This window comes from Zootermopsis nevadensis, unplaced genomic scaffold (assembly GCF_977971745.1).
Source record: "Zootermopsis nevadensis isolate Lab colony 2312 unplaced genomic scaffold, Znev_1.0 Znev_ptg000064l, whole genome shotgun sequence".
NCBI lineage: Eukaryota > Metazoa > Arthropoda > Insecta > Blattodea > Termopsidae > Zootermopsis > Zootermopsis nevadensis.
Window position 1 is genome coordinate 182,799 of NW_028259195.1, and position 16,951 is coordinate 199,749.

The following is a 16,951-nucleotide window of genomic DNA, read 5'->3' on the forward strand; positions in this document are numbered from 1 at the left end:
TATTCGAAAGTCAATTTTTAAAAGGCAAATATCTCCCGATCTGTAGGCACCTGAGAGACAAACATTCTGTCACTTTGAGGGAACGAATATGTCAATTTCATGTGAGAGTCTCGTCAATGTATGTCCAAGGGTTTGGAGGATAGAGACATTTTAATTTTTCGAGATTATTCGAAAGTCAATTTTTAAAAGGCAAATATCTCCCGATCTGTAGGAATCTGAGAGACAAACCTTGTGTCACATTGAGGGAACGTATATGTCAACTTCATGTCAGAATATCGTCAATGTATGTCCAAGGGTTTGGAGGATAGAGACATTTGAATTTTTCGAGATTATTCGAAAGTCAATTTGTGAAAGGCAAGTATCTCCCTCTCTGTAGGAATCTGAGAGACAAATCTTATGTCACTTTGAGGGAACACGTATGTCAACTTCTTGTCAGAGTCTCGTCAATGTATGTCCAAGGGTTTGGAGAATAGAGACATTTTAATTTTTCGAGATTATTCGAAAGTCAATTTTTAAAAGGCAAATATCTCCCGATCTGTAGGAATCTGAGCGACAAACCTTATGTCACCATGAGGGAACGTATATGTCAACGTAATGTCAGAGTCACGTCGATGTATGTCAAAGGGTTTGGAGGATAGAGACATTTTAATTTTTCGAGATTATTCGAAAGTCAATTTTTGAAAAGGCAAATATCTCCCGATCTGTAGGAATCTGAGAGACAAAACTTATGTCACTTTGAGGGAACGCATATGTCAACTTCGTGTCTGAGTCACGTCAATGTATGTCCAAGGGTTTGGAGGATAGAGACATTTAAATTTTTAGAGATTATTCGAAAGTCAATTATTTAAAGGCAAATATCTCCCCATCTGTACTAATCTGAGAGACAAAACTTATGTCACTTTGAGGGATCGTATATGTCAACATCTTGTCAGAATCTCGTTAATGTATTTCCAAGGGTTTGGAGGATACAGACATTTAAATTTTTAGAGATTATTAGAAAGTCATTTTTTAAAAGGCAAATATCTCCCGATCTGTAGGCACCTGAGAGACAAACCTTATGTCACTTTGAGGGAACGCATATGTCAACTTCATGTCAGAGTCTCGTCAATGTATGTCCAAGAGTTTGGAGGATAGAGACATTTAACTTTTTAGAGATTATTCGAAAGCAATTATTAAAATTCAAATATCTCCCGATCTGTTGGAATCTGAGAGACAAAACGTATGTCACTTTGAGGGAACGTATATGTCAACATCATGTCAGAATCTCGTTAATGTATGTCCAAGGGTTTGGAGAATACAGACATTTAAATTTTTAGAGATTATTCGAAAGTCAATTCTTTAAAGGCAAATATCTCCCGATCTGTAGGAATCTGAGAGACAAAACTTATGTCACTTTGAGGGAACGTATATATCAACTTCCTGTCAGAGTCACGTCAAGGTATGTCCATGGGTTTGGAGGATACAGACATTTAAATTTCTAGAAATTTTTCGAAAGTCAATTTTTTTAAAGGCAAATATCTCCCGATCTGTAGGCAACTGAGAGACAAACCTTATGTCACTTTGAGGGAACGTATACGTCAACTTCATGTCAGAGTCTCGTCAATGTATGTCCAAGGGTTTGGAAGATAGAGACATTTTAATTTTTCGATATTTTTCGAAAGTCAATTTTTGAAATGGCAAATATCTCCCGATCTGTATTAATCTGAGAGACAAAACTTATGTCACTTTGAGGGAACTTATATGTCAAATTCATGTTATAGTCAGGTCAATGTATGTCGAAGGGTTTGGAGGATAGAGACATTTAAATTTTTAGAGATTATTCGAAAGTCAATTTTTAAAAGGCAAATATCTCCCGATCTGTAGGAATCTGAGAGACAAAACTTATGTCACTTTGAGGGAACGTATATGTCAACTTCCTGTCAGAGTCACGTCAATGTATATCCAAGGGTTTGGAGGATAGAGACATTTAAATTTTTCGAGATTATTCGAAAGTCAATTTTTGAAAAGGCAAATATCTCCCGATCTGTAGGAATCTGAGAGACAAAACTTATGTTACTTTGAGGGAACGTAAATGTCAACTTCATGTCAGAATCTCGTCAATGTATGTGCAAGGGTTTGGAGGATAGAGACCTTTTACTTTTTCGAGATTATTCGAAATTCAATTTTTAAAAGGCAAATATCTCCCGATCTGTATAAATGTGAGAGTAAAATCTTATGCCACTTTGATGGATCGTATATGTCAACTTGATGTCAGAGTGTCGTCAATGTATGTCCAAGGGTTTGGAGGATAGAGACATTTTAATTTTTCGAGATTATTCGAAAGTCAATTTAAAAGGCAAGTATCTCCCGTTCTGTAAGCATCTGAGAGACAAACCTTGTGTCACTTTGAGGGAACGTATATGTCAACTTCCTGTCAAAGTCACGTCAATGTATGTCCAAGAGTTTGGAGGATAGACACATTTAAATTTTTAGATATTATTCGAAAGTCAATTTTAAAAGGCAAATATCTCCCGATCTGTAGGAATCTGACAGACAAAACTTATGTCACTTTGAGGGAACTTATATGTCAACTTCCTGTCAGAGGCACGTCAATGTATGTCCAAGGGTTTAGAGGATAGAGACATTTAAATTTTTAGAGATTATTCGAAAGCATATTATTTAAAAAGCAAATATCTCCCGATCTGTTGGAATCTGAGAGACAAAACTTATGTCACTTTGAGGGAACGTATATGTCAACTTCATGTCGGAGTAACGTCAATGTATGTCCAAGCGTTTGGAGGATAGAGACATTTTAATTTTTCGAGATTATTCGAAAGTCAATTTGTGAAAGGCAAATATCTCCCGATCTGTAGCAATCTGAGTGACAAAACTTACGTCACTTTGAGGGAACGCATATGTCACCATCCTGTCAGAGTCACGTCAATGTATGTCCAAGGGTTTGGAGGATAGAAACATTTAAATTTTTAGAGATTATTCGAAAGTCAATTTTTGAAAAGGCAAATATCTCCCGATCTGTAGGAATCTGAGAGACTAATCTTATGTCACTTTGAGGGAACGTATATGTCAACTTTATGTCAGAATCTCGTCAATGTATGTCCAAGGGTTTGGGGGATAGAGACATTTTAATTTTTCGATATTATTCGAAAGGCAATTTTTAAAATTCAAATATCTCCCGATCTGTAGGAATCTGAGAGACAAAACTTATGTCACTTTGAGGGAACGTATATGTCAACGTCCTGTCAGAGTCACAACAATGTATGTCCATGGGTTTGGAGGATACAGACATTTAAATTTTTAGAGATTATTCGAAAGTCATTTTTTAAAAGGCAAATATCTCCCGATCTGTAGGAATCTGAGAGACAAAACTTGTCACTTTGAGGGAACATATATGTCAACTTCCTGTCAGAGTCACGTCAATGTATGTCCAAGGGTTTGGAGGATAGAGACATTTAAATTTTTAGAGATTAATCGAAAGTCAATTATTTAAAGGCAAATATCTCCCGATCTGTAGGAATCTGAGAGACAAAACTTATGTCACTTTGAGGGAACGTATATGTCAACATCATGTCAGAATCTCGTTAATGTATGTCCAAGGGTTTGGAGGATACAGACATTTAAATTTTTAGAAATTATTCGAAAGCATATTTTTTAAAAAGCAAATATCTCCCGATCTGTAGGAATCTGAGAGACAAACCTTATGTCACTTTGAGGGAAAACATATGTCAACTTCCTGTCAGAGTCACGTCAATGTATGTCCAAGGGTTTGGAGGATAGACAAATTTAAATTTTTAGATATTATTCGAAAGTCAATTTTAAAAGGCAAATATCTCCCGATCTGTAGAAATCTGAGAGACAAAACTTTTGTCACTTTGAGGGAACTTATATGTCAACTTCCTGTCAGAGGCACGTCAAGGTATGTCCAAGGGTTTAGAGGATAGAGACATTTAAATTTTTAGAGATTATTCGAAAGCATATTATTTAAAAAGCAAATATCTCCCGATCTGTTGGAATCTGAGAGACAAAACTTATGTCACTTTGAGGGAACGCATATGTCAACTTCATGTCAGAGTCACGTCAATGTATGTCCAAGGGTTTGGAGGATAAGACATTTTAATTTTTCGAGATTATTCGAAAGTCAATTTGTGAAAGGCAAATATCTCCCGATCTGTAGCAATCTGAGGGACAAAACTTATGTCACATTGAGGGAACGCATATGTCACCATCCTGTCTGAGTCACGTCAAAGTATGTCTAAGGGTTTGGAGGATAGAAACATTTAAATTTTTAGAGATTATTCGAAAGTCAATTTTTGAAAAGGCAAATATCTCCCGATCTGTAGGAATCTGAGAGACTAATCTTATGTCACTTTGAGGGAACGTATATGTCAACTTTATGTCAGAATCTCGTCAATGTATGTCCAAGGGTTTGGGGGATAGAGACATTTTAATTTTTCGAGATTATTCGAAAGTCAATTTTTAAAAGGCAAATATCTCCCGATCTGTAGGAATCTGAGAGACAAAACTTATGTCTACTTGAGGGAACGTATATGTCAACGTCCTTTCAGAGTCACGTCAATGTATGTCCATGGGTTTGGAGGATACAGACATTTAAATTTTTAGAGATTATTCGAAAGTCATTTTTTAAAAGGCAAATATTTCCCGATCTGTAGGCACCTGAGAGAAGAAACCTTATGTCACTTTGAGGGAACGCATATGTCAACTTCATGTCAGAGTCTCGTCAATGTATGTCCAAGGGTTTGGAGTATAGAGACATTTTAATTTTTCGAGATTATTCGAAAGTCAATTTTTAAAAGGCAAATATCACCCGATCTGTAGGAATCTGAGAGACAAAACTTGTCACTTTGAGGGAACATATATGTCAACTTCCTGTCAGAGTCACGTCAATGTTTGTCCAAGGGTTTGGAGGATAGAGACATTTAAATTTTTAGAGATTATTCGAAAGTCAATTATTTAAAGGCAAATATCTCCCGATCTGTAGGAATCTGAGAGACAAAACTTGTCACTTTGAGGGAACATATATGTCAACTTCCTGTCAGAGTCACGTCAATGTTTGTAAAAGGGTTTGGAGGATAGAGACATTTTAATTTTTCGAGATTATTCGAAAGTCAATTTTTGAAAAGGCAAATATCTCCCGATCTGTAGGAATCTGAGAGACTAATCTTATGTCACTTTGAGGGAACGTATATGTCAACTTCATGTCAGAATCTCGTCAATGTATGTCCAAGGGTTTGGACGATAGAGACATTTTAATGTTTCGAGATTATTCGAAAGTCAATTATTAAAAGAGCAAATATCTCCCGATCTGTAGGCATCTGAGAGACATACCTTATGCCACTCTGAGGGAACGTATATGTCAACTTCATGTCAGAATCTTGTCAATGTATGTCCAAGGGTTTGGACGATAGAGACATTTAAATTTTTCGAGATTATTCGAAAGTCAATTTTTAAAAGGCAAATATCTCCCGATCTGTAGGAATCTGAGAGACAAAACTTATGTCACGTTGAGGGAACGTAAATATCAACTTTCTATCAGAGTCACGTTAATGTATGTCCATGGGTTCGGAGGATAGAGACATTTAAATTTTTCGAGATTATTCGAAAGTCAATTTGTGAAAAGCAAATATCTCCCGATCTGTAGCAATCTGAGAGACAAAACTTATGTCACTTTGAGGGAACGCACATGTCAACTTCGTGTCAGAGTCACGTCAATGTATGTCCAAGGGTTTGGAGGATAGAGACATTTAAATTTTTAGAGATTTTTCGAAAGCAATTATTAAAATTCAAATATCTCCCGATCTGTAGGAATCTGAGAGACAAAACTTATGTCACTTTGGGGGAACGTATATGTCAACGTCTTGTCAGAGTCACGTCAATGTATGTCCATGGGTTTGGAGGATACAGACATTTAAATTTTTAGAGATTATTCGAAAGTCATTTTTTAAAAGGCAAATATCTCCTGATCTGTAGGCACCTGAGTGACAAACCTTATGTCACTTTGAGGGAACGCATATGTCAACATCATGTCAGAATCTCGTTAATGTATGTCCAAGTGTTTGGAGGATACAGACATTTAAATTTTTAGAAATTATTCGAAAGCATATTTTTTAAAAAGCAAATATCTCCCGATCTGTAGGAATCTGAGAGACAAATCTTATGTCACTTTGAGGGAACGCATATGTCAACTTCATGTCAGAGTCTGGTCAATGTATGTCCAAGGGTTTGGAGGATAGAGACATTTTAATCTTTCGAGATTATTCGAAAGTCAATTTTTGAAAAGGCAAATATCTCCCGATCTGTAGGAATCTGAGAGACAATACTTGTCACTTTGAGGGAACATATATGTCAACTTCCTGTCAGAGTCACGTCAATGTATGTCCAAGGGTTTGGAGGATAGAGACATTTAATTTTTTAGAGATTATTCGAAAGTCAATTATTTAAAGGCAAATATCTCCCGATCTGTAGGAATCTGAGAGACAAAACTTATGTCACTTTGAGGGAACGTATATGTCAACATCATGTCAGAATCTCGTTAATGTATGTCCAAGTGTTTGGAGGATACAGACATTTAAATTTTTAGAAATTATTCGAAAGCATATTTTTTAAAAAGCAAATATCTCCCGATCTGTAGGAATCTGAGAGACAAATCTTATGTCACTTTGAGGGAACGCATATGTCAACTTCATGTCAGAGTCTGGTCAATGTATGTCCAAGGGTTTGGAGGATAGAGACATTTTAATCTTTCGAGATTATTCGAAAGTCAATTTTTGAAAAGGCAAATATCTCCCGATCTGTAGAAATCTGAGAGACAATACTTGTCACTTTGAGGGAACATATATGTCAACTTCCTGTCAGAGTCACGTCAATGTATGTCCAAGGGTTTGGAGGATAGAGACATTTAATTTTTTAGAGATTATTCGAAAGTCAATTATTTAAAGGCAAATATCTCCCGATCTGTAGGAATCTGAGAGACAAATCTTATGTCACTTTGAGGGAACGCATATGTCAACTTCATGTCAGAGTCTCGTCAATGTATGTCCAAGGGTTTGGAGGATAGAGACATTTTAATATTTCGAGATTATTCGAAAGTCAATTTTTGAAAAGGCAAATATCTCCCGATCTGTAGGATTCTGAGAGACTAATCTTATGTCACTTTGAGGGAACGTATATGTCAACTTCATGTCAGAATCTCGTCAATGTATGTCCAAGGGTTTGGACGATAGGGACATTTTAATTTTTCGAGAATATTCGAAAGTCAATTTTTTAAAGGCAAATATCTCCCGATCTGTAAGCATCTGAGAAACAAACCTTATGTCACTTTGAGGGAAAACATATGTCAACTTATTGTCAGAGTCACGTCAATGTATGTCCAAGGGTTTGGAGGATAGACACATTTAAATTTTTAGAGATTATTCGAAAGTCAATTTTAAAAGGCAAATATCTTCCGATCTGTAGGAATCTGAGAGACAAAACTTATGTCACTTTGAGGGAACTTATATGTCAACTTCCTGTCAGAGTCACTTCAATGTATGTCCAAGGGTTTAGAGGATAGAGACATTTAAATTTTTAGAGATTATTCGAAAGCATATTTTTTAAAAAGAAAATATCTCCCGATCTGTAGGAATCTGAGAGACAAAACTTATGTCACTTTGAGGGAACGTATATGTCAACTTCATGTCAGAGTCATGTCAATGTATGTCCAAGGGTTTGGAGGATAGAGACATTTAAATTTTTCGAGATTATTCGAAAGTCAATTTGTGAAAGGCAAATATCTCTCGATCTGTAGCAATCTGAGAGACAAAACGTATGTCACTTTGAGGGAACGCATATGTCAACTTCGTGTCAGAGTCACGTCAATGTATGTCCAAGGGTTTGGAGGATAGAGACATTTAAATTTTTAGAGATTATTCGAAAGCAATTATTAAAATTCAAATATCTCCCGATCTGTTGGAATCTGAGAGACAAAACTTATGTCACTTTGAGGGAACGTATATGTCAACATCATGTCAGAATCTCGTTAATGTATGTCCAAGGGTTTGGAGAATACAGACATTTAAATTTATAGAGATTATTCGAAAGTCAATTTTTAAAGGCAAATATCTCCCGATCTGTAGGAATCTGAGAGACAAAACTTATGTCACTTTGAGGGATCGTATATATCAACTTCCTGTCAGAGTCACGTCAAGGTATGTCCATGGGTTTGGAGGATACAGACATTTAAATTTTTAGAGATTATTCGAAGGTCAATTTTTTAAAGGCAAATATCTCCCGATCTGTAGGCATCTGAGAGACAAACCTTATGTCAGTTTGAGGGAACGTATATGTCAACTTCATGTCAGAGTCTCGTCAATGTATGTCCAAGGGTTTGGAAGATAGAGACATTTTAATTTTTCGATATTATTCGAAAGTCAATTTTTGAAATGGCAAATATCTCCCGATCTGTATTAATCTGAGAGACAAAACTTATGTCACTTTGAGGGAACCTATATGTCAAATTCATGTTATAGTCAGGTCAATGTATGTCGAAGGGTTTGGAGGATAGAGACATTTAAATTTTTAGAGATTATTCGAAAGTCAATTTTTAAAAGACAAATATCTCCCGATCTGTAGGAATCTGAGAGACAAAACTTATGTCACTTTGAGGGAACGTATATGTCAACTTCCTGTCAGAGTCACGTCAATGTATATCCAAGGGTTTGGAGGATAGAGACATTTAAATTTTTCGAGTATATTCGAAAGTCAATTTTTGAAAAGGCAAATATCTCCCGATCTGTAGGAATCTGAGAGACAAAACTTATGTCACTTTGAGGGAACGTAAATGTCAACTTCATGTCAGAATCTCGTCAATGTATGTCCAAGGGTTTGGAGGATAGAGACCTTTTACTTTTTCGAGATTATTCGAAATTCAATTTTTAAAAGGCAAATATCTCCCGAACTGTAGGAATCTGAGAGTAAAATCTTATGCCACTTTGATGGAACGTATATGTCAACTTGATGTCAGAGTGTCGTCAATGTATGTCCAAGGGTTTGGAGGATAGAGACATTTTAATTTTTCGAGATTATTCGAAAGTCAATTTTAAAAGGCAAGTATCTCCCGATCTGTAAGCATCTGAGAGACAAACCTTATGTCACTTTGAGGGAAAACATATGTCAACTTCCTGTCAGAGTCATCTCAATGTATGTCCAAGGGTTTGGAGGATAGACACATTTAAATTTTAAGAGATTATTCGAAAGTCAATTTTAAAAGGCAAATATCACCCGATCTGTAGGAATCTGAGAGACAGAACTTATGTCACTTTGAGGGAACTTATATGTCAACTACCTGTCAGAGTCACTTCAATGTATGTCCAAGGGTTTAGAGGATAGAGACATTTAAATTTTTAGAGATTATTAGAAAGTCATTTTTTAAAAGGCAAATATCTCCCGATCTGTAAGCACCTGAGAGACAAACCTTATGTCACTTTGAGGGAACGCATATGTCAACTTCATGTCAGAGTCTCGTCAATGTATGTCCAAGAGTTTGGAGGATAGAGACATTTAACTTTTTAGAGATTATTCGAAAGCAATTATTAAAATTCAAATATCTCCCGATCTGTTGGAATCTGAGAGACAAAACTTATGTCACTTTGAGGGAACGTATATGTCAACATCATGACAGAATCTCGTTAATGTATGTCCAAGGGTTTGGAGAATACAGACATTTAAATTTTTAGAGATTATTCGAAAGTCAATTTTTAAAGGCAAATATCTCCCGATCTGTAGGAATCTGAGAGACAAAACGTATGTCACTTTGAGGGAACGTATATGTCAATATCATGTCAGAATCTCGTTAATGTATGTCTAAGGGTTTGGAGGATACAGACAGTTAAATTTTTAGAAATTAATTGAAAGCATTTTTTTTAAAAAGCAAATATCTCCCGATCTGTAGGAATCTGAGAGACAAATCTTATGTCACTTTGAGGAAACGCATATGTCAACTTCATGTCAGAGTCTCGTCAATGTATGTCCAAGGGTTTGGAGGATAGAGACATTTTAATTTTTCGAGATTATTCGAAAGTCAATTTTTGAAAAGGCAAATATCTCCCGATCTGTAGGAATCTGAAAGACAATACTTGTCACTTTGAGGGAACATATATGTCAACTTCCTGTCAGAGTCACGTCAATGTATGTCCAAGGGTTTGGAGGATAGAGACATTTAAATTTTTAGAGATTATTCGAAAGTCAATTATTTAAAGGCAAATATCTCCCGATCTGTAGGAATCTGAGAGACAAAACTTATGTCACTTCGAGGGAACGTATATGTCAACATCATGTCAGAGTCTCGTCAATGTATGTCCAAGGGTTTGGAGGATACAGACATTTAAATTTTTAGAAATTATTCGAAAGAATATTTTTTAAAAAGCAAATATCTTCCGATCAGTAGGAATCTGAGAGATAAATCTTATGTCACTTTGAGGGAACGCATATGTCAACTTCATGTCAGAGTCTCGTCAATGTATGTCCAAGGGTTTGGAGGATAGAGACATTTTAATTTTTCGAGATTATTCGAAAGTCAATTTTTGAAAAGGCAAATATCTCCCGATCTGTAGGAATCTGAGAGACTAATCTTATGTCACTTTGAGGGAAAACATATGTCAACTTCCTGTCAGAGTCATGTCAATGTATGTCCAAGGGTTTGGAGGATAGACACATTTAAATTTTTAGAGATTATTCGAAAGTCAATTTTAAAAGGCAAATATCTCCCGATCTGTAGGAATCTGAGAGACAAAACTTATGTCACTTTGAGGGAACTTATATGTCAACTTCCTGTCAGAGTCACTTCAATGTATGTCCAAGGGTTTAGAGGATAGAGACATTTAAATTTTTAGAGATTATTCGAAAGCATATTTATTAAAAAGCAAATATCTCCCGATCTGTAGGAATCTGAGAGACAAAACTTATGTCACTTTGAGGGAACGTATATGTCAACTTCATGTCAGAGTCATATCAATGTATGTCCAAGGGTTTGGAGGATAAAGACATTTAAATTTTTCGAGATTATTAGAAAGTCAATTTGTGAAAGGCAAATATCTCTCGATCTGTAGCAATCTGAGAGACAAAACGTATGTCACTTTGAGGGAACGCATATGTCAACTTCGTGTCAGAGTCACGTCAATGTATGTCCAAGGGTTTGGAGGATAGAGACATTTAAATTTTTAGAGATTATTAGAAAGTCATTTTTTAAAAGGCAAATATCTCCCGATCTGTAGGCACCTGAGAGACAAACCTTATGTCACTTTGAGGGAACGCATATGTCAACTTCATGTCAGAGTCTCGTCAATGTATGTCCAAGAGTTTGGAGGATAGAGACATTTAACTTTTTAGAGATTATTCGAAAGCAATTATTAAAATTCAAATATCTCCCGATCTGCTGGAATCTGAGAGACAAACCTTATGTCACTTTGAGGGAACGCATATGTCAACTTCATGTCAGAGTCTCGTCAATGTATGTCCAAGGGTGTGGAGGATAGAGACATTTTAATTTTTCGAGATTATTCGAAAGTCAATTTTTAAAAGGCAAATATCTCCCGATCTGTAGGAATCTGAGAGACAAAACTTGTCACTTTGAGGGAACATATATGTCAACTTCCTGTCAGAGTCACGTCAATGTATGTCCAAGGGTTTGGAGGATAGAGACATTTAAATTTTTAGAGATTATTCGAAAGTCAATTATTTAAAGGCAAATATCTCCCGATCTGTAGGATTCTGAGAGACAAAACTTATGTCACTTTGAGGGAATGTATATGTCAACATCATGTCAGAATCTCGTTAATGTATGTCCAAGGGTTTGGAGGATACAGACATTTAAATTTTTAGAAATTATTCTAAAGCATATTTTTTAAAAAGCAAATATCTCCCGATCTGTAGGAATCTGAGAGACAAATCTTATGTCACTTTGAGGGAACGCATATGTCAACTTCATGTCAGAGTCTCGTCAATGTATGTCCAAGGGTTTGGAGGATAGAGACATTTTATTTTTTCGAGATTATTCGAAAGTCAATTTTTGAAAAGGCAAATATCTCCCGATCTGTAGGAATCTGAAAGACAATACTTGTCACTTTGAGGGAATATATATGTCAACTTCCTGTCAGAGTCACGTCAATGTATGTCCAAGGGTTTGGAGGATAGAGACATTTAAATTTTTAGAGATTATTCGAAAGTCAATTATTTAAAGGCAAATATCTCCCGATCTGTAGGAATCTGAGAGACAAAACTTATGTCACTTTGAGGGAACGTATATGTCAACATCATGTCAGAATCTCGTTAATGTATGTCCAAGGGTTTGGATGATACAGACATTTAAATTTTTAGAAATTATTCGAAAACATATTTTTTAAAAAGCAAATATCTCCCGATCTGTAGGAATCTGAGAGACAAATCTTATGTCACTTTGAGGGAACGCATATGTCAACTTCATGTCAGAGTCTCGTCAATGTATGTCCAAGGGTTTGGAGGATAGAGACATTTTAATTTTTCGAGATTATTCGAAAGTCAATTTTTGAAAAGGCAAATATCTCCCGATCTGTAGGAATCTGAGAGACTAATCTTATGTCACTTTGAGGGAACGTATATGTCAACTTCATGTCAGAATCTCGTCAATGTATGTCCAAGGGTTTGGACGATAGAGACATTTTAATTTTTCGAGATTATTCGAAAGTCAATTTTTAAAAGGCAAATATCTCCCGATCTGTAAGCATCTGAGAAACAAACCTTATGTCACTTTGAGGGAAAACATATGTCAACTTCCTGTCAGAGTCACTTCAATGTATGTCCAAGGGTTTAGAGGATAGAGACATTTAAATTTTTAGAGATTATTCGAAAGCATATTCTTTAAAAAGCAAATATCTCCCGATCTGTAGGAATCTGAGAGACAAAACTTATGTCACTTTGAGGGAACGTATATGTCAACTTCATGTCAGAGTCATGTCAATGTATGTCCAAGGGTTTGGAGGATAGAGACATTTAAATTTTTCGAGATTATTCGAAAGTCAATTTGTGAAAGGCAAATATCTCTCGATCTGTAGCAATCTGAGAGACAAAACGTATGTCACTTTGAGGGAACGCATATGTCAACTTCGTTCAGAGTCACGTCAATGTATGTCCAAGGGTTTGGAGGAGAGAGACATTTAAATTTTTAGAGATTATTAGAAAGTCATTTTTTAAGAGGCAAATATCTCCCGATCTGTAAGCACCTGAGAGACAAACCTTATGTCACTTTGAGGGAACGCATATGTCAACTTCATGTCAGAGTCTCGTCAATGTATGTCCAAGAGTTTGGAGGATAGAGACATTTAACTTTTTAGAGATTATTCGAAAGCAATTATTAAAATTCAAATATCTCCCGATCTGTTGGAATCTGAGAGACAAAACTTATGTCACTTTGAGGGAACGTATATGTCAACATCATGTCAGAATCTCGTTAATGTATGTCCAAGGGTTTGGAGAATACAGACATTTAAATTTTTAGAGATTATTCAAAAGTCAATATTTAAAAGGCAAATATCTCCCGATCTGTAGGAATCTGAGAGACAAAACTTATGTCACTTTGAGGGAACGTATATGTCAACTTCCTGTCAGAGGTACGTCAATGTATGTCCAAAGGTTTGCAGGATAGAGACATTTAATTTTTAGAGATTATTCGAAAGTCAATTTTTAAAAGGCAAATATCTCCCGATCTGTAGGAATCTGAGAGACAAAACTTATGTCACTTAGAGGGAACGTATATGTCAACTTCATGTCAGAATGTCTTCAATGTATGTCCAAGGGTTTGGACGATAGAGACATTTTAATTTTTCGAGATTATTCGAAAGTCAATTTTTAAATGGCAAATATCTCCCGATCTGTAGGCATGTGAGAGACAAAACTTATGTCACTTTGAGGGAACGTATATGTCAACTTCCTGTCAGAGGTACGTCAATGTATGTCCAAGGGTTTGCAGGATAGAGACATTTAATTTTTAGAGATTATTCGAAAGTCAATTTTTAAAAGGCAAATATCTCCCGATCTGTAGGAATCTGAGAGACAAAACTTATGTCACTTAGAGGGAACGTATATGTCAACTTCATGTCAGAATGTCTTCAATGTATGTCCAAGGGTTTGGACGATAGAGACATTTTAATTTTTCGAGATTATTCGAAAGTCAATTTTTAAAAGGCAAATATCTCCCGATCTGTAGGAATCTGAGAGACAAAACTTATGTCACTTTGAGGGAACGTATATGTCAACTTCCTGTCAGAGTCACATCAATCTATGTCCAAGGGTTTGGAGGATAGAGACATTTAAATTTTTAGAGATTATTCGAAAGTCAACATTTAAAGGCAAATATCTCCCGATCTGTAGGAATCTGAGAGACAAAACTTATGTCACTTTGAGGGAACGTATATGTCAACTTCCTATCAGAGTCTCGTCAATGTATGTCTAAGGGTTTGGAGGATAGAGACATTTTAATTTTTCGAGATTATTCGAAAGTCAATTTGTGAAAAGGCAAATATCTCCCGATCTGTAGGAATCTGAGAGACAAAACTTATGCCACTTTAAGGGAACGCAAATGTCAACTTCATGTCAGAGTCTCGTCAATGTATGTGCAAGGGTTTGGAGGGTAGAGACATTTTAATTTTTCGAGATTATTCGAAAGTCAATTTTTAATAGGCAAATATCTCCAGATCTGTAGGCATCTGAGAGACAAAACGTATGTCACTTTGAGGGAACGCAAATGTCAACTTCATGTCAGAGTCTCGTCAATGTATGTCCAAGGGTTTGGAGGATAGAGACATTTGAATTTTTCGAGATTATTCGAAAGTCAATTTTTAAAAGGCATATATCTCCCGATCTGTAGTCATCTGAGAGACAAACCTTATGTCACTTTGAGGGAACGCATATGTCAACTTCATGTCAGAGTCTCGTCAATGTATGTCCAAGGGTTTGGAGGATAGAGACATTTGAATTTTTCGAGATTATTCGAAAGTCAATTTTTAAAAGGCATATATCTCCCGATCTGTATTAATCTGAGAGACAAAACTTATGTCACTTTGAGGGAACGTGTATGTCAACTTCATGTCATAGTCACGTCAATGTCTGTCGAAGGGTTTGGAGGATAGAGACATTTAAATCTTTAGAGATTATTCGAAAGTCAATTTTTAAAAGGCAAATATCTCCCGATCTGTAGCAATCTGAGAGACAAAACTTATGTCACTTTGAGGGAACATATATGTCAACTTCCTGTCAGAGGTACGTCAATGTATGTCCAAGGGTTTGCAGGATAGAGACATTTAATTTTTAGAGATTATTCGAAAGTCAATTTTTAAAAGGCAAATATCTCCCGATCTGTAGGAATCTGAGAGACAAAACTTATGTCACTTTGAGGGAACGTATGTGTCAACTTCCTGTCAGAGTCACATCAATGTATGTCAAAGGGTTTGGAGGATAGAGACATTTTAATTTATCGAGATTATTCGAAAGTCAATTTTTCAAAAGGAAAATATCTCCCGATCTATAGGAATCTGAGAGACGAAGCTTATGTCACTTTGATGGAACATATATGTCAACTTCATGTCAGAATCTTTTCAATGTATGTCGAAGGGTTTGGACGATAGAGACATTTTAATTTTTCGAAATTATTCGAAAGTCAATTTTTAAAAGGCAAATATCTCCCGATCTGTAGGCATCTATGAGACAAACCTTATGTCACTTTGAGGGATTGCATATGTCAACTTGATGTCAGAGTCTCGTCAATGTATGTCCAAGGGTTTGGAGGATAGAGACATTTAAATTTTTCGAAATTATTCGAAAGTCAATTTTTAAAAGGCAAATATCTCCCGATCTGTAGGAATCTGAGAGACGAAACTTATGTCACTTTGAGGGAACGTATATGTAAACTTCCTGTCAAAGTCACATCAATGTATGTCCAAGGGTTTGGACGATAGAGACATTTTAATTTTTCGAGATTATTCGAAAGTCAATTTTTGAAAAGGCAAATATCTCCCGTTCTGTAGGAATCTAGGATACAAAACTTATGTCACTTTGAGGGAACGTATATGTTAACTTCATGTCAGAATCTTTTCAATGTATGTCCAAGGGTTTGGACGATAGAGACATTTTAATTTTTCGAGATTATTCGAAAGTCAAGTTTTAAAAGGCAAATATCTCCCGATCTGTAGGCATCTGAGAGACACACCTTATGTCACTTTTAGGGAACGCATATGTCAACTTCATGTCAGAGTCTCGTCAATGTATGTCCAAGGGTTTGGAGGATAGAGACATTCTAATTTTTCGAGATTATACGAAAGTCAATTTTTAAAAGGCAAATATCTCCCGATCTGTAGGAATCTGAGAGACAAAACTTATTTCACTTTGAGGGAACATATATGTCAACTTCCTGTCAGAGTCACGTCAATGTATGTTTAAGGGTTTGGAGGATAGAGACATTTTAATTTTTCGAGATTATTCGAAAGTCAATTTTTAAAAGGCAAATATCTCCCGATCTGTAGGCACCTGAGAGACAAACATTCTGTCACTTTGAGGGAACGAATATGTCAATTTCATGTGAGAGTCTCGTCAATGTATGTCCAAGGGTTTGGAGGATAGAGACATTTTAATTTTTCGAGATTATTCGAAAGTCAATTTTTAAAAGGCAAATATCTCCCGATCTGTAGGAATCTGAGAGACAAACCTTGTGTCACATTGAGGGAACGTATATGTCAACTTCATGTCAGAATATCGTCAATGTATGTCCAAGGGTTTGGAGGATAGAGACATTTGAATTTTTCGAGATTATTCGAAAGTCAATTTGTGAAAGGCAAGTATCTCCCTCTCTGTAGGAATCTGAGAGACAAATCTTATGTCACTTTGAGGGAACACGTATGTCAACTTCTTGTCAGAGTCTCGTCAATGTATGTCC